Source organism: Poecile atricapillus, chromosome 16 (assembly GCF_030490865.1).
Source record: "Poecile atricapillus isolate bPoeAtr1 chromosome 16, bPoeAtr1.hap1, whole genome shotgun sequence".
In the NCBI taxonomy this organism is placed as follows: Eukaryota; Metazoa; Chordata; class Aves; order Passeriformes; family Paridae; genus Poecile; species Poecile atricapillus.
In genome coordinates, this window is record NC_081264.1 from 12186 (window position 1) to 37353 (window position 25168).

At 44.6% G+C, this 25168-nt stretch overlaps 2 long non-coding RNA genes across 3 annotated transcripts; one reads left to right on the forward strand and one right to left on the reverse strand.

The window, feature by feature from the left end:
- Positions 1–249: 249 nt before the first annotated feature.
- Positions 250–1349, reverse strand: LOC131585480 (uncharacterized). Its single transcript, XR_009278955.1, has 4 exons — positions 1190–1349; positions 1043–1105; positions 920–963; positions 250–831 (listed from the first exon to the last, which is right to left on the reverse strand). It is a non-coding gene; the product is annotated as an uncharacterized LOC131585480 (long non-coding RNA).
- A 7716-nt stretch (positions 1350–9065) lies between these two features.
- On the forward strand, positions 9066–13900 carry LOC131585490 (uncharacterized). Of its 2 annotated transcripts, XR_009278961.1 has the most exons (4): positions 9066–9316; positions 12362–12655; positions 13475–13646; positions 13770–13900. It is a non-coding gene; the product is annotated as an uncharacterized LOC131585490 (long non-coding RNA). The 2 variants fall into 2 exon arrangements; XR_009278960.1 differs by lacking the exon at positions 13770–13900 and having other exon boundaries at positions 13475–13731.
- The last annotated feature ends 11268 nt before the right edge of the window (positions 13901–25168 follow it).

Sequence of the window (25168 nt, forward strand, 5' to 3'; positions counted from 1 at the left end):
TTCTATCTTAGAAAACTGAACATTATCAGCAAACAAGTACTTTAAACAGAAAAATCAGTCAGTCCAAACTCTTGTACTCAAATATCCCTTGTAAAATTCTGAAGACAGAGCCCTCAAACGAGTGTGGGGTGCTTTGCATCTAGGCATGTGCAGTTCTTAAAAAATTCGAATTGCCTCCCTTGCTTTCTAGACACTGCTCACCGGCGTGGCAGGCTAGGGGCGGCTGAGGCGAAACGTCTTTGCCCGAGACTGAGCGCACAACAAATCTGCAACCCCTTCTGTCTCTCAGAATCCTGTCCGTGACACCGATTCGTGTCAGGATCCACGAGGTGGGATTTGTCATGTGGTTCCTTCATTCTATCTTAGAGAACTAAACATTATCAGCAAACAAGTACTTTAAACAGAAAAATCAGTCAGTCTAAACTCTTGCATTCAAATATCCCTTGTAAAATTCTGAAGACAGAGCCCTCAAATGAGTGTGGGGTGCTTTGCACCGAAGCGTGTGCAGTTTTTGAGAAATTCGAATCGCCTCCCTTGCTTTCTAGACACTGCTCACCGGCATGGCAGGCTAGGGGGGCTGAGGCGAAACGTCTTTCCCCCGATACTGAGTGCACGACAAATCTGCAACCCCTTCTGTCTCTCAGAATCCTGTCCGTGACACCGATTCGTGTCAGGATCCACAAGGTGGGATTCATGATATGGTTCTTTCATTCTATCTGAGAGAACTAAACATTATCAGCAAACCAGGGACTTAAACACCAAAACACACTTAGAGCTTGCACCCACCTGTCCTCTGGCATCCTGGGCTGGGATATCTTGCAAGTAGACCACCTAACATAAAAAAACAAGGGATTAAAGTTATAGCAGAAACTGAGACCCCAGCAGGAACAACTGCTTCTCTCCACCAACCGAGGCTCACCTTCACAATGCTTCACCTTCACTGCTGCTATCCGGCTTTACTTCCTGAAAAAAAATACAAAGAGCAGAGCTGTAACACAGTGACCGACTCCAGCCCCACTGCAAAAGAAGAACCGTGACCGACCTTCTCAGGGGGATCCCCTCATCTGGGACGAGGCGCTCTGCCAGGAGGTCGATCCATCCGCATCTGAAAGAAAGTTAGGAAAAAGGTCGAAGTGCTGCAGGGTAACTTCACAGCTCCAGACACCTTCTGCCAACATAAGAATACTACCTAGACTCCAACTACAGCCCGTATTACGAGTCTCCAATTACAAGTGCCCGGGACTTGTCCTTGAACACCTGCAACGGGGCCGGGCGGCAGGGCAGAGCAGTTCCGGACCGAATACCCCCAGACACCCGTGACACGTGAGACGAGGGGACACGACAGGGAGAGAAAACTCTGAGACGAGGAAGTCCTCACGAGGACTGAGAAAATGCTGAACAAGATGACCGAGGAGGGACCGAAGGCGAGCCCGCCGGGCTCAGATGACCCCGGAGGAAAAAGATGCTAACGGAACGACTTATTCCGAGAACCGCGGAGACGGATGCCTGAGAATCCTGTGGCTGGAAGCCTCTGCCTGCCTTTGAATCGGCACAAGTCCTTATCCACTGTAAAGAAAGATTACTGCATACAGCTGTCAACACAGCTGAGAACAAGACCTAAAATACATCCGATCGGATGCTGCTGAACAGAGATGCGATTCTGACGCCTGTCTGACCTCCCGAATCGAAACTTCGCCGGCGTCGGCCCCGGGCCGAGGAACGCAAAGATGGGAGATGACCGGAAGGACCTGGGGTTTCTCATAAGCTCCTGGGAGAACTAAGGCAAGAGACATGTTACACGAGATGAACGGAAGACACAGAAAGCACAACAGACAAGTGATAACACACCTTGGGACTGCTCTGCCCTGCCCGCCTCAGCATTGTTAGCCAAAGTGAGCCTTTCCCTCACGGTGGCCCCAAAGGCCAGTTCTCAAACTTCCCCCTCCCCATAGCTGACTCAAAACCCTAACCGGTGTGAATCCTAACCCACTACCCTGCTTCGATCCCCTCTGTGACCACAGCCCTCGACTTATCTCTCCGAAGCGAATCCATCGGAGAGACTGATCTGCTGCTAAGGAAAGCTGCCACAGCGGTTCCCTTTTGTGTCACAATGAATCTGCTGAGAGAATCTGAAGTATCACACTTGATGTGACCTAGAACTTCAGGAAACTGCAATCCTCCTAAAAAAAAACCCAAACAGAAGAATCATTATAAAAGCATCTTATCACCCCTGAACTCTCAACCCAAAATCATGAACTTAAATACTCCCTGTGTTCCATAATGTTTTCTTCAAGGTGTTTTCAAAACCTCTGCTGCTTCAAATGCCCAAAAGATACCTGCTAAAAGCAGGCTGGAGTAAATTGAAAGAGCCTCTTCGCTGAAATGAGAGACAAGCTCTTTAGCCCAGCTGATTCCCTTGGAGGGAATAATGCCCCTTAGCACAGCCTGGGGTTAATATACCCCTAATTGAGCCCGCCTCTTTTTCCCACGCTGCCTGGGAAAAGGGAGGCGGCAAATCCCACCGGGTATAAAAGCCCTCAGAGGGACCGTAGCTGTTTGGCTCCTCTGAGTTAAAATTGAGGTAAGGAGCTCTGCGTAGAAGAAAACTTTTTGGGAAAAGACAGTGTTTTCTTTTTTTACTGCAATTACTCAGAGCAATGGAGCAAAAGAAAAAAAAAAGGTAAGAATCAAAACTTTGTGTTTCAGCAGTGTTGCCGGCTAAGTGGGATAATTTATGGACTTACATAATTATTTATTAGTGATTACTAAGTAGCACTCCCCCTGTGATTAATTAGGGTGGAGAAGAATAGTATAGATATGAATGGTGTCTCATAGGGACCTCTAATTAGGGCGCTCTACATTATAAATGAAAATAAGAAAAAGAATAGAATCCCAGCTGGCATTACCGTTACATACCTGCTGGACTCGCTCCTGTTGGAAATATTTGGTGCCGGGGCGTGGGTAGAGGTACCCTGAAATGCAGCTTTAAACCCTTGAAATGCTGTGTCCTAGTTTAGGGCAAATTAGGGAGGAAAACTCCAAATGGGGGTTTCCCCAGGGAAATGACCCCTCCCTACCAACTGGTCCAGGAAAGGAAAAAAAAAATTCCTTGGAAAGAAGTGGAAAAAGCTGTTTATTTAACAGAAATTGAATAATATGAAATAATAAAACCTCTCACTGTTCGATGGGATGGCAAGTCTAGGAAGAAAAGTCCTTTTCATGTGGTGTAGCTCGCCTCGCTCGGGTTCTTATCGGTCTTTCCGGCGCTGAAAAGTGCCGAGGCCCGGGCCCCGGTGGGCCACAGGCGTGAGCTCCCGGGGTTTGGCCGGGTGTTCGGTCCAGAGCAGGTTTGCATAGATCCAAGGAAACAAAATAAGGAAAAAAAAACAAAGGTCCAGGGAACTCCTCTGCCTCAGCTAGCTAAAACCAACTAAAAGCCAGAGAGAAGCTCTGTCCCGCTGTCTGTCCGTGCTGCAGACACCACGGTCCAGGAGCGGGATGTGTGGGACTGATGTTTGTTCCTTAACGCAAACGGCGTGCTTCTTTTTCCCCCCGCTCTCGCTTTCAGAGCTAGTCTTAAAGGTGCAGAACTTAATATTTAACATAAACCAGACGATTGGGGATACCGGTATCATAAAGTCACCCCAGGATATGCTGGAAAAGGCAACGCTAAAAATGAGCAAATGGGGCAGCTACCTCCACTTAAACAGATACAGTGGTAAATAAATGGCTTCTCCCCTTTAATTTAAACCCGTCAAATATTGGGAAAAAGAGTGGTTTTCCTCACTTTAAATCTCTCTGGTGATTGAAAAGGGGGCATTTTTCGGTTAATTCAGATCCATAAAAAAGCATCATCCCTGCTTTCCCTTTCCACTTAAAGTGGAAAAAAATAGAAAATGGGCATTCTCTATCAATTAATATCTCTAACAGCACAGAAAAGGCAGAGTTACCTCCAATTGAGACTATCAAAATTGCAGGGGAAGTGGATTTCTCTTCAATTCAAACACAGGCAATTGGGGAAAAGAAAGCTTTTTCCCTCAGCTTAAACGCCTTTTTTCCTGATAACCCATCCCTTCTTTGGGGCTGTGGAGACGGAGTGGCGAGGTAGAAGACAAAAGCTGAAAACTGCCGCCCCCCCCCCCCCCCCCCGCCAGGAATGTGCGTGCTGCCCCGCTCGCTCGGGTGACCCTGCTCGGCAGGACGGGCTTTTCTCTCGGCTTTATCTTAAAGTGACGCTCCCCGCCCGGGTGAAACCACCTGATCCCCCGGTCCCTGCTGGGTGCCGTGACCCTCGTTCCCAGAGGAACTCCCGGGATGCCCCCGCTGGCCCCTCTGGCGGCTTCCTGCGCGAGCCTTGCCCGGGTAACCCTCTCAAAACTGCCTCTGCAAGGAGCTGCTCCCTTCTCGTCCTCACCGGTCACGCCTGAGGCGGCTGCACCTTGGAGGGGGGGGGGGGGGGTTGGGGGTGAGGCGCAGAAACATCCTGCCGATCGTTCCCTCCCTTACGTGTCCCGCTGTCCATCCCCGAAACGCCAGGGTGCTGGGCTTTCATTTCCGCGATAGAGAACCGGTCTCCTCCTCCGGGTGCCGTGGCCGAAATTGGGATTCTGCCGCATAAATCCCCTGCGTGCTGGGTTTGTGATTACCGAGGAAATTCCTCACGGGGTCCTAGGCGATTATCGGTTACTGACTTCCGCTTCCCTTGAGCGGTCGGGGGTTTGCCCGGCTCGTTTAGGGCTAATCCTGGCCGAACCCGAGCACCCCCGTCGCTGCTCTGCCCTGAATTTCAGTGAAATATCGATATAGTTTATAAATGCTCCCTTTGCTTGCCGCTCGGTCTTTCCCCGCGCAGCCGCGGGGACCGGGCTCGCTCTGTGCTTTGATCCCAGCCCCGGCGGTCCCGCCCGGGTGCTGCGGGTCATGGACGCGAGCTGAGGACCGCTACAAATGTTGGGTTTTAAAGTAAAATTTCTATTACGCCCGGCTAAATGATCAAAATAACTACGTGTATTGATGATCACCAGGGAAAGCTTTTCAGGGAAGAAAATAGTCGTTTTGGTAGCGCAGATCTCGTTTTGACAATAATTGCATTCATTTGGGTTTGGGAATCCTGCCGGTGTAAGACATCTGAGAACTGGTATTTTGCAATTTGATATTTTGAAATTGGGTGCTTTTCATATTTTGGAACTCACTAGTTTACTATTTTGAAACGGAATCATTTTGGAATTTTGGAACCCCGTATTCTGGTATTTTGCAATTGGATTCCTTTGGAAATTTTCAACTCGGTGATTTGAAACTGCGTGACGCTGGTATTTTTGGACTTGTTCTGGTGTTTTAGAAGTGGGCATTGCTCTCCCCCTCTGCGGTTTGACAGGCTGGCACGGGGGGGGGAGGCACGGAGGGCGCGAGGACAGCGGCAGGAGCCTCGGCGATAAAAGCTGTGATTGCGCATGCGTGGATGGTGTCAGCGCCGCAGGGAAGCATGGGGGAGTGGTGTACGGTAGCGGGAGTTTCGGATCGGCCCGGGCCGCACCGCTCAGATCGGTGTCGCTGGACGGCGGCGGCGGGGCCGGCGGCTCCACGGGTGCCGGGAAAGCGGAGCCTGTGGGGCGGCAAGGCGGCGCGGGCGGCACGGAGGGGGTGGAGGGGAACTGAGCTGCGGGAACCGCGATGCCGAGGGTGGGCGGGGTGGCGGAGCCGGGAACCACGGTGTCGGCGGGGGAAGGCGGGAGGACCGCGGGGACGGCGGCGGCGGGGCCCATAACCGCAGGGACGGCGGAACGGGGCGGGACCGCAACATCGGGGGTAGCTGGGACGGCAGGAGGGAGGCAAAAGCGGGCGGGCGGTGGGAGGGGTGGGAACGGAGCGTGCCGGAACTGGGGTAGGGGGAACGGGGGCCGCATGGGCGGGGGCGCGCCGGTCTCAGTGGGCAGGAAAGGAGGGGGGCCGGCGGGGACAGAGGATGCGGGGGTCGGGGGTCGGGGTAGGAGATGCGGGGGTACGGGGGGCTCGTCACGCGTTGTGTATTGGCAGCACGCATTTCTATGAGTGCTCTGCAGGCTGGGAGGAGCTTAGCGGCCGCCATATCTCGGCGAGAGATGTTATTAAAAAGCTTATTACCAACTGTGTCCCAAAAATCTCTAGTAAAAAATTCTGAGTGTTTTGCGTTTGGGAAATTAACTAGAGTCGAGGTTAGGAGGGTTTTTAGTTCTTGTTTAGGCAATTTACTTTGGCTGGCTTTTAGTGAGAATTTTAGTTGCTTATACAGCTTTTTTTCTGGGGTTGAATACTTTTGACCCGTGATAGACTGGTTTGTGACTCACCTCTTATTTTAATGATGTTGGCTCGTCTCTCAGAGCTCGGGTGATGGGTGCTGGCCAGGCACCTCCCGCCCATTCTCGGGTGTCACTTAGTAATACTCGCACATAACCACGCTGCAGAGTCGTCTAAAACCTACAGTGTGGACACGGCAGCGGAAAAACTTTTAGAGAGTTCGGGGTGTAGATGCTGTGACAGCATCTGCCCCTCGCTCGACCACGTAGAGGCTTTGCCCACCTAGCCCAGGTGAGACGTCGCCTTGCAACGCCCCCCTGAGCTCGGGGGCTCCACGGAAACCAGGGGTTCAGACGCTGCTTGGCAACCTTCACCCCGAAGAAACCACGCAGGGGATGTCCCGTGTAGCACAGAAGAGGCGTGGCTTTGCCACCCTTCTCAGTGCCACGGGGCCCTGCGGAAACCAGGGGTGCGGACGCCGTTCGGAACGTGCGCCCCGAAAAAGCCACGCGGCGGATACCTCTAGAGCTCCGGAGCCGACGCTGCTGAGCGACGGCCGGCCAGTGCCCGAGGGTGCCGCGGAACAGTGGAAAGAGAGTTACGGTGTTATGGTGATCAGCCGCATAAACTGCACTCTAGATGGCCTTAAAGGGTGAAAAAACCTGTCCTCATAGTTGCCAGTGATGATGGAGCCGTGTCTCACCGATGGAGGAGTCGTGGGATGGCTCGTAAACGTGTGGGCGCCAGGTATTGGTGTGTAAAAACGCTCACTCGCGGTGAGAGACTTCTCCAGGGTCAAGCTGTTCAACTATAAGCAATTTATTATAAGGGTAAAAAGAGGGGAGATCCGTGTCCGCCGCCGGCCTCGGCGTCCGCGTGGTCCGGGGAAGGGGAGAGAGAACGGGTAGAGCAGGGGAGGAGAGGTTGGGAAAGGGGAGGGAGGGAGGGAGTAAGAGAGCAATAGAGGGAAAGAGGGAAAAACCAGAGGTAGAGAGCAGGGAAGACTAGTGGGGTAGGAGCAGGAAGAGGGGGCTGAGAGTTAAGAGTGGGGGAGAGGGATAGAGGGGTAGGAGGTAAGGGAGCGGGGTTCAGAGGTAAGAGCGGGGGAGAGGGGAGCTGAGACAGGGGTAAGAGTTGAGAGCGAAGTTCTTGTTACAATCCAATATATCTTTTTCTATCGTGAATATTCTAATTCTTAGTAACCGATCACCATGAGACACGGCCACTAAAGTTTACATACAGCCTATGCGCTTCCCTATATTAACATACAGTGCTGCACTTTAGACTCTACAAAGCTTTACAAGTGCTTTCCTTGCTTCTTTACCTTTGGACTTCTCGATCAGCAGAAGGACATTGTTTTGTCAGCAGGGATTCTCGTTCAACTGGCTAGGCTATTGTTCTTTGGTTAACCGGCACTCGGTATCCTAGGACTCAGAGCAGGCTTTCATTTCTACTTTGATTCTAGCCTTCATATTTTCAGAATCTTCTGACAAACAATCACATTCATAAGGTTTCCCTGTTTCACCCTCCCCAACAGAGTTGCTTCCCTCAGTTTCAACTACTTTCGTCCTCATCATCCCCATTTTTTCTAGGGACGCTTTGGAGGGACTAGGAAGATGAAATCAAAAGGAAAAAAGGAGAAAGATCCCCCCTGCAAATCCAGATCCCCCCTGCAAATCCATGCACCGGTTCATCTGCTCGGCTGCTGCTGCTGGACAGAGGTTTGTCTAATACCCGGTGCTGTTGCCCCTGGGTGAGAGGGTAGGGGCGGAAAGGGCTCGCTGCTATAGTTCCCTGAACGCCTCGTTGTCTGCACCTGACGCGCTGGGGCGCTCGGCTTCCCTTTATATGGCTAAGGACTCCTGTCGTCCTGCAGGTGCCCAAAGCTGAAACTAGAATTCCACCTTCAGAATTTCACGTGTCTCAGGTTTGTGACTCCCAAGGAATTTTTCCCCAGCAATCATTCAGTCGTGAATTCTTCCTCTGCAGTCATTACTGCCTTAGCCTTCTGTGGACGTGTTTCAAATGCTCATTGAGAGCTGAGGAGCCGAGTTGGCTTGTTTATGACTTAGCTGACAAGCCCAGGCTAAATCCAAACACCCCGAATTACAGCGAAATATTAATGCGGTTTAGAAAGAGGCCTCTTCCGTGCGACTCGGTCCTTTGCCGCGCGTCCCCGGAGATTTACTCCGTCCTTCGTTCCTGACCGTGCCTCTTCGGCGGCCCGCCTCTCGCGGACGCAAACCGAATGAAATTCTACTACGAGTGTTGCCTTGAAAAATAATCTTCTAAGTACATCTAGCTACGTGATTAAAACACATCCGTGCCTTGGCAGTCGTGTACGGAAAGCTTTTCAGTGGAGAAAATAGCTATTTTGATAGCACGCTTTCATGCACCTTCAGAAAAAGCAGAATTTGTACTGACTCCTGAGACTCCCCGCTGAAGAACCCGGCCGTCCTCGCGACGCCCGATGCGGCGGACGTCGGGGGAAAAGCCGAGCCTGGAGTGAAAAAGAGACTGTGAGTATGCGGCCTTTAAAAAAAGCCTTCGAGCAACAATAACGGGAACCTGTCGTGTTTATTCTTTGCTCATTTTTTCTGATAATGTAAATACCACGTAAAAGTACATGAAACACGAAGCAGAGCTAGGATTTTACGGGTCTTCATTTCGGCAGTCTGGATGAAAAATGTCTCTTCCTGCGCTAACAGCCGGTCCGGTTTGAATCCATATTTAGCCTGAATCTTCCTTGCCTCCCGTTTCCCATTTCTAGGAACTGCTTCCTGGTCTAAGGACGAGGCTGGATGCCAACCCTGTTCCACAAAGTTCAAGGAGAAGCTGGATGTCCTGTTTGATCGCTTGTGACCATTTGTACCACAGATCTTCTCTGTTGTATCCTGACCAGAGGCAGAAGTGAATCCTCAGGTCTCCAGAGAAGTAACCCACATTTCATCGATAATTTTACCAACAAATAATATCCACATATTTGTTACTATGGCCTAAAGAAATTACTCACGTGAGACGCTTACGGCCGAGGTCACGTGGGGTAAGTTGAGATTCGGATGTGGGCTCTGGGATAGCCTTCCCTCCTGGCAGGGGAGGCCCGGTGATTAGCTTAGGACTAGACGAGACTAGTCCCGGGTGCTTCGAAGGAAGGTACGAGAAAGCTCAGGAGTAATAACTGTTTTATGTGTCCATCCGTAAGTTTTTGATTGCTGTAAAAGTGTTCTTTCCTATATGTATACATATGCATGTGTATATGATACCATTTGCAGCAATCAAAAACTGGTTAAGAAGACGCATAATTAATATTATGTGATGTTAAACTTATCTAAATGATCTGTAATATGAATTGCCAAATGTACTAAATATATACTCTCATCCCAGAGTCTGCCACAGCTGATAAATCAATGGAAGATTGGAAAATCGTGTCCGGATAACGATTTTCCGAGCCCGCTGTAAAATCTAGCTGCTATATTAATTCACTAATTGCCAAGTCCAATTGACCTGAATATTGTTTTGATGCAGAAAACTTCTGGGTTTATTGGTAAATTCTCTATCTAGGTAAAGTCAAGGCTTGGCCAGAGCCTAAGGTTTAAACTGGAAAGATGTCTCTTAAGTCATTTTCAAAGCAAGGGGTTTAAAAATAGCAGCTATAGGGTGCTTAAAACACTGCAAACCTTTAAAGGCATTTGTATAAAACAAATGATCAGATGTCTTAGGTAATTGACTAATTAAACTATCCAGTAGTTAATTTAATCTGAAGTTTCTTTCATAACACTTAACTTTCAACCGTGACACATTTTCTTAGAATTTTGGAAACTAAAATAATAAAGTTACATTGGATTAGGTAAATGTAAATCTTTTTAAACAAGGAAAAGAGTAAAAACTAACACAAAAAAAAACTCTACATAGAAGCAGCTGCATAACTTACTGACCGAGATACATCTGTAGTTAGAAAACAAAAAAATCTCAAATGACACGTGTCTAAAAGGTAATTACACAAAGATATATCAAAATATGTATAAAGCGGGCTGTAAATAAAACGACACTTTATAGATAATGCTTATCATAGAAACCTATAAATTTACACTATACAATGCATATGTCATCAGTAAGTGTCTCAGGAAATCAAGATAATATTTTTGAAACATTCCTGTCTTAATGACTAAAAATGAATTAAAGTGAAAAACTTTTAAATTTTTTGTAAATAACTATCATTATTTTTTTGTGCAACTTATAGAAAACTAAAACTGCAGAGATTATAAGAAACAATAGAACTTCTAATGAAATCAAGGGTGTCACAAACAGCATTCACCTCTGTTCTTAAGCGGGTGTTCACCAGTGTTCTATCACAGCTGTTTCAGTTGTAGTTTTTTTCATCTTTCTAGGAAAATAACTATGTAGTTTAAACAAATGTCTTCAATAAGACATGAAGCAATTTAAATTTTAAACTTGTTAAAAATTAATTATGACAAAAGGAAGCAACAAAACTTAACGTTAAAAAATACCAAAGTTATAACTGAAGTTAAAAACACTTAAATTTAAACATAGTGAAGTTTAACTTTGCTTAATTCTGTTAACACTTAATCTATATTAGATGAAAACATGACTTAATCTTCCTCTGTTATTATAAAAAAAGACAACTAAAAGTTTTGTACACGCTTCTTTGAACACAATATAATAGGAATATTGGTTCACGATAGAGATTATAGGGATGCAACAAATTTATCACCTTTCTATGTTACTTGGTTTTGAGAATAACCTATAATAACTGCAGATGTTATTAAAAATGCTTATTCGTAACAAGAATTTGCTTGGCCTATGTTTAAATTTATTAGGATTTTTAGAGTGCAGTTTTACTGGAAAAAAACCACAACACCACAGATTTGGTAATTTGCTATTCAGCTTTTGTAGTACTTTTCAGAAACATTAAGTCTAGCTTTTTAACTTAAATTCAAAATCTAAATTGGTATATATGCTGTTATACATGTTTGGGGTTTTTTTTATAACAGAAAGACTCATATTAAAATTACCTTATTAAAATTGTAAAAAAATACCAAGCAAATGGGTAATATATGGTTAATATATCTTTGAGATTTTTGAAAACTATATTGATCTAAATCCACAATACACTTATTCAAATGAAAGGTTAAAAATGAAAGAAACTTCTTATTCTATCCTTTTTCTGTAGGGTTAATCATATGATTCTTAACTCAATTTTAAAGAAATGCATCTTGCAGAAATTAACTGTAATTTCAGTAATAATACTGGATCAGTCCATATCATACAATATTACATTATCAGTAGATGTATAGAGAAGATAACATTTTCAAAACTTTCATGTATTACGAATACTGAAACAGAAGAAAAATCTTTTAAATTTCTTAGCCCTGGCAAGCCTTGACTTTACCTGGATAGAGAATTGACAAATAAATCCAGTTTTCTGCATCAAAACAATATTCAGGTCAATTGGACTTGGCAATTAGTGAATTAATATAGCAGCTGGATTTTTACTGTGAGCTTGGAGAATTGTTATCTGGACATGACTTTCCAATCTTGCATTGATTTATCAGCTGTGGCAGACTCTGGGATGAGAGTATATATTTAGTACATTCGGTAATTCATATTACAGATCATTTAGATAAGTTTAATATCGCATAATATTAATTATGCATCTTCTTAATCACTTTTTGATTGCTGTAAAAGTTTTATTTCCTATATCTATACATATGCATGTGTTTTACTTTGGTTTTTCATTGTCAGAACAAGACAGTGGATATTTTACCTTTGTTTATAAGAGAGGGGGAGGAAACGGGTTGCGGTTCAGAAGCGTGGAAACGCTATGTATGTATTTTAGATTTTGGAAAAAACGCAATATTGTATATCTATTGGAAATAATTCTTGATCGGTCCTTTTTAAACGAGTCTTTCACAAAGCCAGTTCCATCAATTATCAGGTATTCTTCTAACAGTACTCAAGCAAAGTTGAGAGAGAATTCTTTGGTTCCTGTCAAAGGTTCAGAAGCAAGAAGATAAAAAATTAATTTCAGTTAGTAATTTGGAGTAAAGTGTAGTTTCTGTATTCACAGGTTCAAAGCAGAAGTAACTGCCTAGCGAAGAACATGGAAACTCATCAGCTGCAGAGACGAGCAGACGGCCCAAAGAGCAGAAGAGCGAGCACGCCGATGTGAACTGTATCGAGACCGCAGTTGACGGCTGAACGCCTTTGATCCCACATGACAGAGCGATGAACTTTGGGTTTCGTGTGAAAGAGGAGGAAAATCGATATTGTAAGGCCTCATTTGTTAAAGCGTGGTGTGAACTGTGTCAAGATTCAGAAACCTGCATGAGAGATAAAGTCCTTGAAGATGAAGGTGAATCAGGTATCCCCCTTGAGCTGTATCATTTTGGTGATCGCTTTGTGATGCGATTTCACCTGCATCGCTTCTTTTAGTTAACTCAAAAGAAAGTATACCTTATCTCTGAAAATAGATTTTGGTATAATATTCAGTTTTTCTTTTTATTTATTATGTTCTATATAAAGAGTCAACATCTTATTGTAACCTTATATCAATCTTAGTCACACTTGATTGTGAAGAGTTTGAGTCATGAAATTTCAGATAGAGATTTATAACAACTCAGCTTTCAATTCAAGCAGTTTCAGCAGAAACTTTAAAGGAATTAGACAAATTAAGCTACTGGTTAAGTAAGCAACCTAGATCTATTTCTCTAACTTTGAGTGGTCAGTTAACTGATGTTCAAAACTGGAGGCAGAGCGCTCTGTAGAACAGAGCAGCAGTTCTGTTGTTGGTGCGTAGGGCATGAGAGAAGGAAAAATAACCCTGAGTGAAAATTAATCAAAGAAAAGGTTTGAAAGATTTGGGTTGATTTTTTTTTTTTTTTTTTTTAAAGAGCGGGCAAATGTTGGAGTCTGGAATACAGAGTGGGTGCCCTTGTTTCTGATACTTAGTTATAAGATCCAGAAAAACACTGAATTTCATATAATATGAAATTCATGAGCATGGTTTCATGGTGATGCATGAAAACAAATGTTAAAGTTAGATACAAAAAGCTAAAAGTGGAAGTGTGTAGATTAGAAAGTTTTTTTAAATCACTGGGTGAAAAAGTTTAGAGGAGACGAGATGGAGGATTTAGGGTGTTGTCTCTTGTCCCTTTTTCTTTCTTCTTCATGTTCTTCTCAGAGAGATCAGAGATGTTAAGAGAGACACCGGGGTTTCTGATAAGCCCCCGGAAGGGATAAGGCGAGGCACGTACGACACGAGAGGTACGAAAGGCACGGAAGGCACGGTAGAAAAGTGACACGACACACCCCGGGATTGCTCTGTCCTGCGCACCTCAGCACTGTGAGCCAAAGTGAGGAATTCCCTTGAGGTAGCCTAAGGGGCCACAGCTTGGACCGCCACATCTCCAAAGCTGACTCAAAAATCCTTGGGCACGAGTGCTTACCTGGCACACTGCTTTCATGCCCCTCTGTAGGTCTTGGACTTCGACTTAGCTCTCATATGCGTGGGGACGAGAAGCCACGTGGGGCACAAGGGAAGGCCGCCTCACCATCTGGCATGTTTCTGGCAGGCTGTTGTCTCTTGGACAGGTACAATAAAGAAAACCAAATATCAGTGCAAGATCTTAGCAGCACATCTGTGAAAACCCAACACTCATGGTCTCCTGACAATGGCTGGGTCCTTCGCCTGCATGCTTCAGCCCCGCTGGGATGCTGAGGCTTGCGGAGCGAAACTCTTCAAGCGGTATTGCTGTGGATCCGAACGAACCGCCGCCTTGATGAGGTTTGGGAGCCTCCCCGGTTGCGGATGAACGGGGACCCTGGGGTGGGCCGGGGCTGGAAACCCCTGGTTATCCCACACAAGCGGGACCTACGTGGCCACTATCTCTTCTCAACTGGCCCTAGAACACGGTGTACTGCCTGCACCTCTCGGGGTTCTGGCACTCTGCTGCTTTAGGATTCCTGCCTGCAGCTGCCTCAGGGAAATGGGAGCGCTGTTAGGGCTGCTGTTTAGGGTTGGGGGTGGGGTACAACTGTATTCTACCATACCTGTACCCTTTATTTTCACTGTTTGCTCAGCCTTTTTTTTTTTTTTGGAACTCTTGTGACAGATTGAGGGCACTGAGGCGGGACTGCCAAGATGGAATCAAAAGGGAAAAGCAGAAAGATCAGCCCTGCAAATCCACACTGGCTCACCTGTTCAGCTGCTGTTTCCTGGCAAAAAGCTTTGTCCCTCACCACCTCCTCTGAGCAATGCTCCAGGTCCAAGTGCATCCTGGTGCTCCCCCAGACCCTATGAGATGCTCTCACCTCATGTTGGAGGCTGAGATACAGAGTGTGTGCCCTTGTTTTTAATATTTAGTTCTAGGATTCAAGGAAACACTGAATATCATATAATACGAAATTCATGTGCATGTTTTCATGGTGACACATGAAAACAAATGTTAAAGTTAGATAGGAAAAGTGTAAATGTGTAGATTAGAAAGTTTCTTAAATCACTGGGTGAAAAAGTAGTTTAGAGAACAGGAGACAAGATGGAGGATTTAGGGTGTTGTCTCTTGTCCTTCTTCTTTCTTCTTCATGTTCTTCTCCTAGGGGTGTTTGGGTAGTAGTAGGTGATTGGGTAGAAAATGTCACAGTGCAGCACACAGGTGTTGGGTCATTGGGTCACTAAGAAAAATAATTTAGTGGGCACCTGTTAATTGGGTAAATGGACATATAAAAGACCTTGAAGAAGACCTTTGTTAGCCATTTTACCCCTTTTCTATCATAGTGTACATAGCTCCTTGTACCTTGTAATGCTGATAAGAAAAAATTAACAACTGAGACCGAACGAGAGAAAACCATGCTCCCTCTCATCAATCTTCAGTTCAAAGGGAAAAAGAACCCAAATCAAAAAGGCCATAAAGAGACAAGTGGCTCCCAAACTTGGGGCACTTTGAACTGAAGGCTCCTGTTGAAAAAAAAAAAAAAAGGAAAAAAGCGAAAACAGCAGAAAGCTGGAAAACTCCCTGGAAAGGGGAAAAAGATCTCGGTAATCCCGGTGCTGATGAGAGCGGACAAGCCAAGCCAGACATCTGTGAGCTGTGGAACGGATCACGGATAGAGGAGCTGAGAGAAAGCTGACCCTGAGGTCAGGTAAGCCGTCAAAAGGGAAACATGTCCAGACCTGAGGGGGAGGTTTTGGCTATTTTGGAAGCTATGGTAAAGGAGCACCCGATCTCTGTGTCCACGGATGAGCTTAAAAGCCTTCTATCCTGGGTACGGGTAGAATTCCCTAATGTGGATTCAGACAAAATTTTTACCCCAAGCCTGTGGGAGAAGATAAATGTGAGAGTATATGAAAAAACCACTCTTAGAGACGAGGTAGCAGCTGAACTTCTAACGGCTTCTGCAGTGACTTATGAAGTCATCGCCAGTAAATGGGACTCTGAAACTCAAGCAAGGGACACGATGGGTCCAGAAAAACAGAAGGGTTTGTTTCAGTCAAATGCGGAATGCTTGTTACCGCACGCTGTAAAGTCTGTGTCAGCCTGAAATCTACCTTAGGAAAGAGAATGTGTAAGCCTGTTGAAAGCCCAGAAAAACAACTATACAGAGACGAGGAGGCAATTCTAAAACGCGGGCAGAATCTGCAAAAAGGGGTCTTAGAGCTTTTGCAAGAGTGTCTCAGTTCTCTTGAAACTGTTCCAGCACCCGGTATACTGTTGCAGGCAGAAGAGGGAGGGGAAACTTCCTTGGCCGCCTGCGTGCCGGCAGCCGAGTCCCTTTCCGGCCCTAGGGGGGTGGAGTGGACAGCCCTGTCCCCCCTGGGAGGGTACGGGAGGGCTCGGCCCGACCCAGAGCGGTCCGGGACCTCCACGGGCACGGAGGCCCCTGCGCCCCGCCTTCCAGGGGTGGGCTTTGAGCCACAGCTGTCAGTCAACGTGACGTCAGCAGTGACGCAACCACAGCCGCAGCTCCAGACCCCGCCTGCGGCACCGCCCCCAGGCCAGCCGTCATCCGGGGCGCCCGTGACGTCACAGGGAGGCGTGGTCCCGTCCCTCTGTGCCCAGCCCGGAGTCGGGGCACAGGCGGGTGGAGAAACCGAGCCTCGGCGTGCACCGAGCGCTGCGGCGGCACTTTTAAAATTGAATTTGCTTTGCAATACAGCTGCAGCAGAGCAACAACAGCTGGAAAAAACAACAGCTTCACCACAGCAGATTGATTCGCTGGATACCACACAATGCCAAGAGTCTTTTGAGCACAGCCGTGCTAATGCACAGTTCTTTCACTCTACAAATCCTCCCAGAGACATGGACTCAGGGTTACGGGACATGTCAATACAAACTCCAGCATCTCTGGAATGGTTTCAGAAAAATAGCCGAAAAGTAAAAATCAAAAGCATTGTAAGATGCATTACTGGCTTATCTGCAAATTATAGCAGTCACAAGCTTCAGAAAGAAGCCCTTATTGAAGTGCCTTCAAAAATGGATCAAAAAGTTTAAAAATGTTGCATAATAGAATACATATAGATGTTGTATTTCTAATGATATCTGTTGGTTTTGTTTTTACAGAATAACATAGAAAATTATATTTATGCATCCCAAGAAATTTAAAAGATTTTTCTTCAGTTTCAGTATTCTCAATACATGAAAGTTTTGAAAATGTTATCTTCTCTATACATCTACTGATAATGTAGTATTGTATGATATAGAGTGATCAAGCAGTATTACTGTAGTTACAGTCAGTTTCTACAAGATGCATTTCTTTAAAATTAAGTTGAAAAATCATATGATTAATCCTACAGAAAAAGGATTTAATGACAGGTTTCTTTCATTTTTAACCTTTCATTTGAATAAGTGTATTGTAGATTTAGTTCAATAAAGTTTTCAGTAATCTCAAAGTTATATTAACCGTATATTACCCATTTGCTTGGTATTTTTTTTACAATTTTAATAAAGAAATTTTAATGTGAGTCCTTTTGTTATTAAAAAAAAAAACAAAACCAAACCTGTATAACAGCATATATACCAATTTGGATTTTAGATTTTAGTTAAAAAAGTTAAACTTAATGTTTCTGAAAAGTACTACAAAAGCTGAATCGCAAATTACCAAATCTGTGGTGTTGTATTTTTTCTCTAGTAAAACTGAATTCTAAAAATCCTAACAAATTTAAGCATATACCAAGCAAATTCTTGTTACGAATGGTGTTTTTAATAACATGTGCAGTTATTATAAGTTATTCTCAAAACCAGATAACATAGAATGGTGATAAATTTGTTGCATCCCTATAATCTCTATAGTGAATCAATATTCCTGTTATATTGTGTTCAAAGAAGTGTATACCAAACTTTTAATTGCCTTTTTTTATAATAACAGAGTAAGATTAGGTTGTGTTTTCATCTAATATAAATTGTGTTAATAAGATTAAGCAAAGTTAAATTTCACTATGTTTAAGTTTGAATGTTTTTTACTTAAGTTATAACTTTAGTATTTTTTGACGTTAAGTTTTGTTACTTCCTTTTATCATAATTATTTTTTAACAAGTTAAAATTTAAATTTCTTTATGTTTTATTGAAGACATTTGTTTAAAATGCATAGTTATTTTCCTATAGAGATGAAGATAATTACAACTGAAACAGTGGTGACAGAACACTGGTGAACACCTGCTTAAGAACAGAGGTGAATGCAATTTGTGACACCCGTGATTTCATTAGAAGTTCTATTGTTTGTTATAATCTCTACAGTTTTAGTTTTCTAAAAGTTGCATAAAAAACTTAGTGATTGTTATTTACAAAAAATTTAAAAGTTTTTCACTTTAATTCATTTTTAGTCACTAAGACGTGAATATTTTAAATTTATTATCTTGATTTCCTCAGACACTCACTGATGACATATTCATTCTATAATGTAAATTTATAGATTTCTATGATGAGCATTATGTATAAAGTGTCATTGTATTTACAGGCAGCTTTATACATATTTTAATGTATCTTTGTGTAATTACCTTTTAGACACGTGTCATTTGAGATTTTTTTGTTTTCTCACTACAGATGCATCTTGGTAAATAAGTTATGCAGCTGCTTCTATACAGAGTTTTTTTGTCTTGGTTTTTACTCTTTTCCTTGTTTAAGAAGATTTGCATTTACCTAATCCAATGTAGCTTTATTATTTTAGTTTCCAGAATTCTAAGAAAATGTGTCATGGTTGAAAGTCAAGGGTTATGAAAGAAACTTCAGATTAAATTAACTACTGAATGGTTTAATTAGTCAATTACCTAAGACATCTGATCATTGTTTTATACAAATGCCTTTTAAAAGTTTGCTGTGTTTTAAGCATCTTATAGCTGCTATTTTTAAACCCCTTGCTTTGAAAATGACTTAAGAGACATCTTTCCAGATGAGGCCTAAGGCTCTGGCCAAGCCTTGACTTTACCTGGATAGAGAATTTACCAATAAACCCAGAAGTTTTCTGCATCAAAACAATACTCAGGTCAATTGGACTTGGCAATTAGTGAATTAATATAGCAGCTGGATTTTACAGCGGGCTTGGAGAATTGTTATCCGGACATGATTTTCCAATCTTCCATTGATTTATCAGCAGTGACAGACTCTGGGATGAGAGTATATATTTAGTAATTCATATTACAGATTATTCAGATAAGTTTAATATTGCATAATATTAATTATGAATCTTCTTAATAAGTTTTTGATTTCTGTAAAAGTGTTATTTCCTATATGTGTATACATGTGCAAGTGTTTTAATTTGATGGTTTTTCATTGTCATAACAAAAAAAACAAATACCTTACTTAATTACAAAAAAAGGGAGGGAACCAAGGCTATGCCTCAGAAGTATAAAAACCTTATAAATCTTAAATTTTTGGAAAAAGTGTAAAGATCTTATATCTATTGCAAATAATTCTTGAACGGTCCTTTTTAAACAAGTCTTTTACTAAGCCAGTTCCATCAATTATCAGGTATTGTTCTAACAAGACTCAAGCAAAGTTGAGAGAGAATTCTTTGGTTCTGGTCAAAAGTTCAGAAGCAAAAAGATTAAAAAATTCATTTCAATTAATAATTCGGAGGAAAGTGTATGTTTGTGTATTCACAGGTTTAAAGCAGAAGTAACTTCCTAGAGAAGAACCTGGAAACTCATCAGCTGCAGAGACAAACGGACGGCCCAAAGAGCAGAAGAGCGAGCACGCAGACGTGAACCATATCGAGACCGCAGTTGACGGCTGAACGGCTTGGATCCCACGTGCGAGAGCGATGAACTTTGGGTTTCGTGTGAAAAAGTGGGAAAATGAATATTGTAAAGCCTCATTTGTTAAAACATGAGTGAAGGAAAAATAACCCTTCTTGAAAAGTAATCCAATAAAAGATTTAGGTTGATTTTCTTTATTGTTTTTTTGGTTTTTTTTTTAAAAAGAGAGGGGCAGATGTTGGAGTCTGAGATACAGACTGTGTGCCCTTGTTTTTAATATTTAGTTCTAGGATTCAAGGAAACACTGAATTTCATATAATATGAAATTCATGTGCATGTTTTCATGGTGACACATGAAAACAAATGTTAAAGTTAGATAGGAAAAGTGTAAATGTGTAGATTAGAAAGTTTCTTAAATCACTGGGTGAAAAAGTAGTTTAGAGAACAGGAGACAAGATGGAGGATTTAGGGTGTTGTCTCTTGTCCTTCTTCTTTCTTCTTCATGTTCTTCTCCTAGGGGTGTTTGGGTAGTAGTAGGTGATTGGGTAGAAAATGTCACAGTGCAGCACACAGGTGTTGGGTCATTGGGTCACTAAGAAAAATAATTTAGTTGGCACCTGTTAATTGGGTAAATGGACATATAAAAGACCTTGAAGAAGATCTTTGTTAGCCATTTTACCCCTTTTCTATCATAGTGTACATAGCTCCTTGTACCTTGTAATGCTGATAAGAAAAAATAAACAACTGAGACCGAACGAGAGAAAACTCGCCTCCCTCTCATCAATCTTCAGTTCAAAGGGAAAAAGAACCCAAATCTAAAAGTCCATAAAGAGGCAAAGTCACTCCATCAGATGTCACTGGGAGCCCACCAGAAACTCCTCTCCTCCAGCATTCCATGCCGATGTTGATTTGCCACTCGAATTTGGCCCTGTAATAACGGCAAAATTGTTGCCGTCCGTCAGGTACGTGTTGTTAGACACAGGTTTTTCCATAGCCATCTTTTCAAGAACGGGGTGCCATCCCTGCTTGATTGCTAAATTATCCATAAATTCTGGAAAAACTAAATAAGAAAAAACATCTAAGACACTGAGGAGTTAATATGGAAACCTTTATATCATTAAACTAGTATGTTTTGAAATAAAGTGAATTCTTCCAGGCCTACTGCAAAAATCAAATTCCTAAAAATAAAATAACCAAAAAACCAACAGCATCAAATTCCCATCAATGTCATCAATAAAATCACAGTACCTCCACCAACTAAGGGAAAAAAAATCTTAACCTAGAAAAAATCTGAACCCCCCTCAAAAAGATTCAACACTGAAACACAACTCATCCAAACACTTCAACTAACAATACCAAAACAAATTTTCAAAACAAATATTCCCCCTATCTAAACCACCAATACCACATAAAACAACTAATGTACTCTCATCACAGTGCATCCGTGTCAAAAATCTAAATTGCCCTAAAATTTTTAATTTAATCACAACCCCAAAATAAAAACTTTAATCTCATTAACAAAAAAAAACCCCAAAACAGGTAACACAAACAAAACCCACACCGTACAACCAACTACCGGCAAAAACAGATGCTATGCTCTGTCACTAACAGTTCTTATCACATCAGCAAAGTTAAACGTAAATAAAAAGCAACCCTATTGAACTCCACACAACAAATCACACCAACTATTAAAAAATAATCAGACCAACACACTGAACTCAAAACCATTCAACTAACCCTAAACAATAGTTAAAAAAAACCCCAAAGCTCTACCTTTATACTAATACATAATCACAATACTCAATAAAAAAAATAATACCTAATGAAAAACATAAAAAATCGATCTAAACTACTAAAATGTTAAAAAAGTCACCCCCAAAAATATACCTCTAAAAATCCACCATATAAATGCCTGTGTCCCCAGAAGTAAAGCTAATAAGAAACACACTACAGAAAGAAATCCAAACTTATCAACACCTAAACTAAAAAAGACAACATTAAATAAATAGAACATATACGTTTTTATACACCAACTACAAACAAAATAAAATTATACCATCAACTACTAAAAATCACCTTAAAACCACTCAAGAAAAAACTTTCAAAAATTGAAAACTGCATCTAACAAAAGCCACCTAATTAACACCCAAAACTCAGCTAAACAAACCAACCCTACCCCATCTGAACTCCTACATCCAATAAACAAAACCCAATAAGGTGTGTTCCTTCTATCCCAGGTGTGCCCAGGTGTCCCCAGATGTCCCCAGGTCCCCCCAGGTGAGTTCCAGATGTATCCTCTCCATCCCAGGTGTCCCCAGGTATGTTCCCAGGTACCCCCCCCCCCCCCAGGTACCCTCAGGTGTGCCCAGGTGTGTTCCTTCTATCCCCAGGTGTCCCCAGGTGTGTCCCCAGGTGTGTCCCCAGGTGTATCTCAGGTGTCCCCAGGTGTGCCCAGGTGTCCCCAGGTATATCTCAGGTGTCCCCAGGTGTGTCCCAGGTGTATCTCAGGGGCCCCCAGGTGTCCCCAGGTGTGTCCCCAAGGTGTCCCCAGGTATCCCCAGGTGTGTCCCCAGATGTCCCCAGCTGTCCCCAGGTGTGTTCCAGGTGTGCTTCTAGAACGTGTTCTAGATTGTCCTATATCGGGTTCTAGATTGTTCTAGACTGGGCTCTAGAGCGTTCTAGATCACGTTCTAGATTGTTCTAGACTGGGTTCTAGAGCGTTCTAGATTGGGTTCTAGAGTGTTCTAAATCGTGCTCTAGAGCGTTCTAGACTGGGTTCTAGATTGTTCTAGATTGGGTTCTAGATTGAGTTCTAGACTGTTCTGGACTGGGTTCTAGACTGGGTTCCAGGTGTGTCCTCAGGTGTGTCCCAGCTGTCCCTAGGTGTCCCCAGGTCCCCCCAGGTGTCCCCAAATGTCTCCCAGATGTTCTCCAGGTGTCCCCAGGTGTGTCTCAGGTATCTCAGATGTTCCCCAGCTGTCCCCAGGTGTGTCTCAGCTGTCCCCAGGTGTCCCCAGGTGGCCCCCAGGTGTCACCAGGTGTCCCCAGGTGTATCTCAGCTGTCCCCAGGTGTGGTTTTGGTGTCCCCAGATGTGTCTCAGGTCCCCCCAGGTGTCCCCAGGTGTGTCCCCAGGTGTCCCCAGATGTCCCCAGGTGTGTCCAGGTGTCCCCAGGTGTGTCTCAGGTATCTCAGATGTTCCCCAGATGTTCCTCAGCTGTCCCCAGGTGTGTCTCAGCTGTCCCCAGGTGTCCCCAGTTGTCCCGAGGTGGCCCCCTGGTGTCACTAGGTGTCCCCAGGTGTATCTCAGCTGTCCCCAGGTGTGGTTTTGGTGTCCCCAGGTGTGTCTCAGGTCTCCCCAGGTGTCCCCAGGTGTGTCCCCAGCTGTCCCCAGGTGTGTCCAGGGGTCCCCAGGTGTGTCCAGGGGTCCCCAGCTGTGTCTCAGGTCCCCCCAGGTGTCCCCAGGTGTCCCCAGGTGCGCTCACGTTGTCGGTCAGGGTGATGTCGGCCCCTCGGGTCAGCGGTTGCCGAATGACCTCGATGTGTTTGTGCTCGGCCGCCCAAATGATCGGGGTGCAGCCGCCGTTGTCCTGAGGGGTCATCCAGGGGTCAGCACCGCCTCCAGACACCCAAAATCACCCCAAAACACCCCAAAAACAACCCAAAACCAGCACAAAACCAGCCCCAAAACAACCCCCAAAACAACCCCAAAAACAGCCCTAAAACAGCCAAAAAAACACCCGAGAAACAACCCCTAAACAGCCCAAAAACAGCCCCAGAGCAGCCCTGACCCTCTGACTACTGCCAGGACACTCCGGACACTGAGTGGACACTCAGGGGTCACTCAGGACACAGTGAGTGGACACTCAGGGGACACTCAGGGGACACTCACACACTCAGGGGTCACTCAGGACAGTGAGTGGACACTCAGGGGTCACTCACTGACCTCTCACCTGGGTGTTGACGTCCACCTGTCCAGTTCCCAGCAGGGACACACAGAGGGGACACTCACACACTCAGAACACACTCAGGGCTCACTCAGAACACTCAGGACAGTGAGTGGACACTCAGGACAGTGAGTGGACACTCAGTGGTCACTCACTGACCACTCACCTGGGCGTTGACGTCCACCTGTCCGGTTCCCAGCAGCAGCTCCACCGTCTCCAGGTTCCCGTTCTTGGCCGCGTGGTGCAGGCAGGTGGAGCCGTCCTCCTCCTGTGACGTCATCGACAGGGGACGCAGTGACGTCATCGACGGCCGCGCCGTGACGTCATCGACGGCAGAGCCGTGATGTCATACACGGGGCCGCAGTGACGTAATCAACGGGGCCGCCATGATGCCATCAACAGCAGCGCTGTGACTTCATACAGGGGGACATGGTGACGTCATACACGGGGGTGGTGACATCATATGGGGGCGTGTGGTGATGTCAGACACGGGGGGGTGGTGACGTCATACATTGGGGGGGCTTGTGACGTCACACAGGGGGCGGTGACGTCACCAGCTGGCGATGACATCATGGAGTGCGGATGACGTCACTGGGCGGGACACGTGACGTCACGTGGGGAGAGAAGGTGACATCACAGGGAACACTATGACGTCACCGGGCTGACGATGACATCACAAAACTGGTGATGACATCACCGGGTGCGGGGCAGGGACAACGTCACCGGGATCAAAATTGAGGTTCCCAAAGATCCTGAAGGAGATTTGGGGCAGTTTTGGGGGATTTGGGGCAGTTTTGGGGGGTTTGGGGACAGAAGATGAGACACCCCAGGCAGGAGACACAGCCCCGGTGGAAACGGTGCCCAATGCGCACGTCAGGGTGGCATTCGAGAAATGTGCCCTAAAATCCAGAAATCGGCACAAAATCAGCCAAAATCAGCAAAAATCGGTGAAAAAACGGCAAAAAAACAGCCTGAAGTAGCCCAAAATCACCCAAAACCACCCTGAAATCAACCAAAATCAGCCTGAAATAACCCCAAATCAGCCTGAAGTACCCCAAAATCACTCAAAATCAGCCTGAAACAGCCCAAAATACCCAAAAATTGCCATGAAACACCCCAAAATCACTCAAAATCACCCTGAAATCAACTGAAATCAACCTGAAACACCCCAAAATCAGTCTCAAGCACCCCAAAATCAGCAAAAAAACAGCCTGAAATCACCAGAAATCACCCTGAAATCAACCAAAATTGGCCTGACATGCACCAAAATCACTCAAAATCAGCCTAAAATACACCAAAACCAAACTGAAGTCACCCAAAATCCGCCTGAAACACCCCAAAATCAGCCTAGTCAATCAAAATCACCCTGAAGTCACCTAAAATCAAACTGAAATAACCCAAAATCACTCAAAATCACCCTGAAATACCCTGAAATCAACCAAAAATCTCCAAAAAACCTCCCAAATCCCCCAAACTGATCCCTAAAAGGCACAAATTGAGGTTCCCAAAGATCCTGAAGGGGATTTGGGGCAGTTTTGGGGGATTTGGGGATTTTTACAGAATTTTCTTGTATTTTATGAGATTTTTTCTAGATTTTTTAGGATTTTTCCAGGGATTTTTTGCAATTTTTTTGTATTTCATGGGATTTTCACGGGGTTTTTTCTGGATTGGGGTAATTTTTGGGTTAAATTCCGGTGATTTTGGGTTTTTCTGGACTCACAGTAGTGCAGAAGTGCCCGCAGC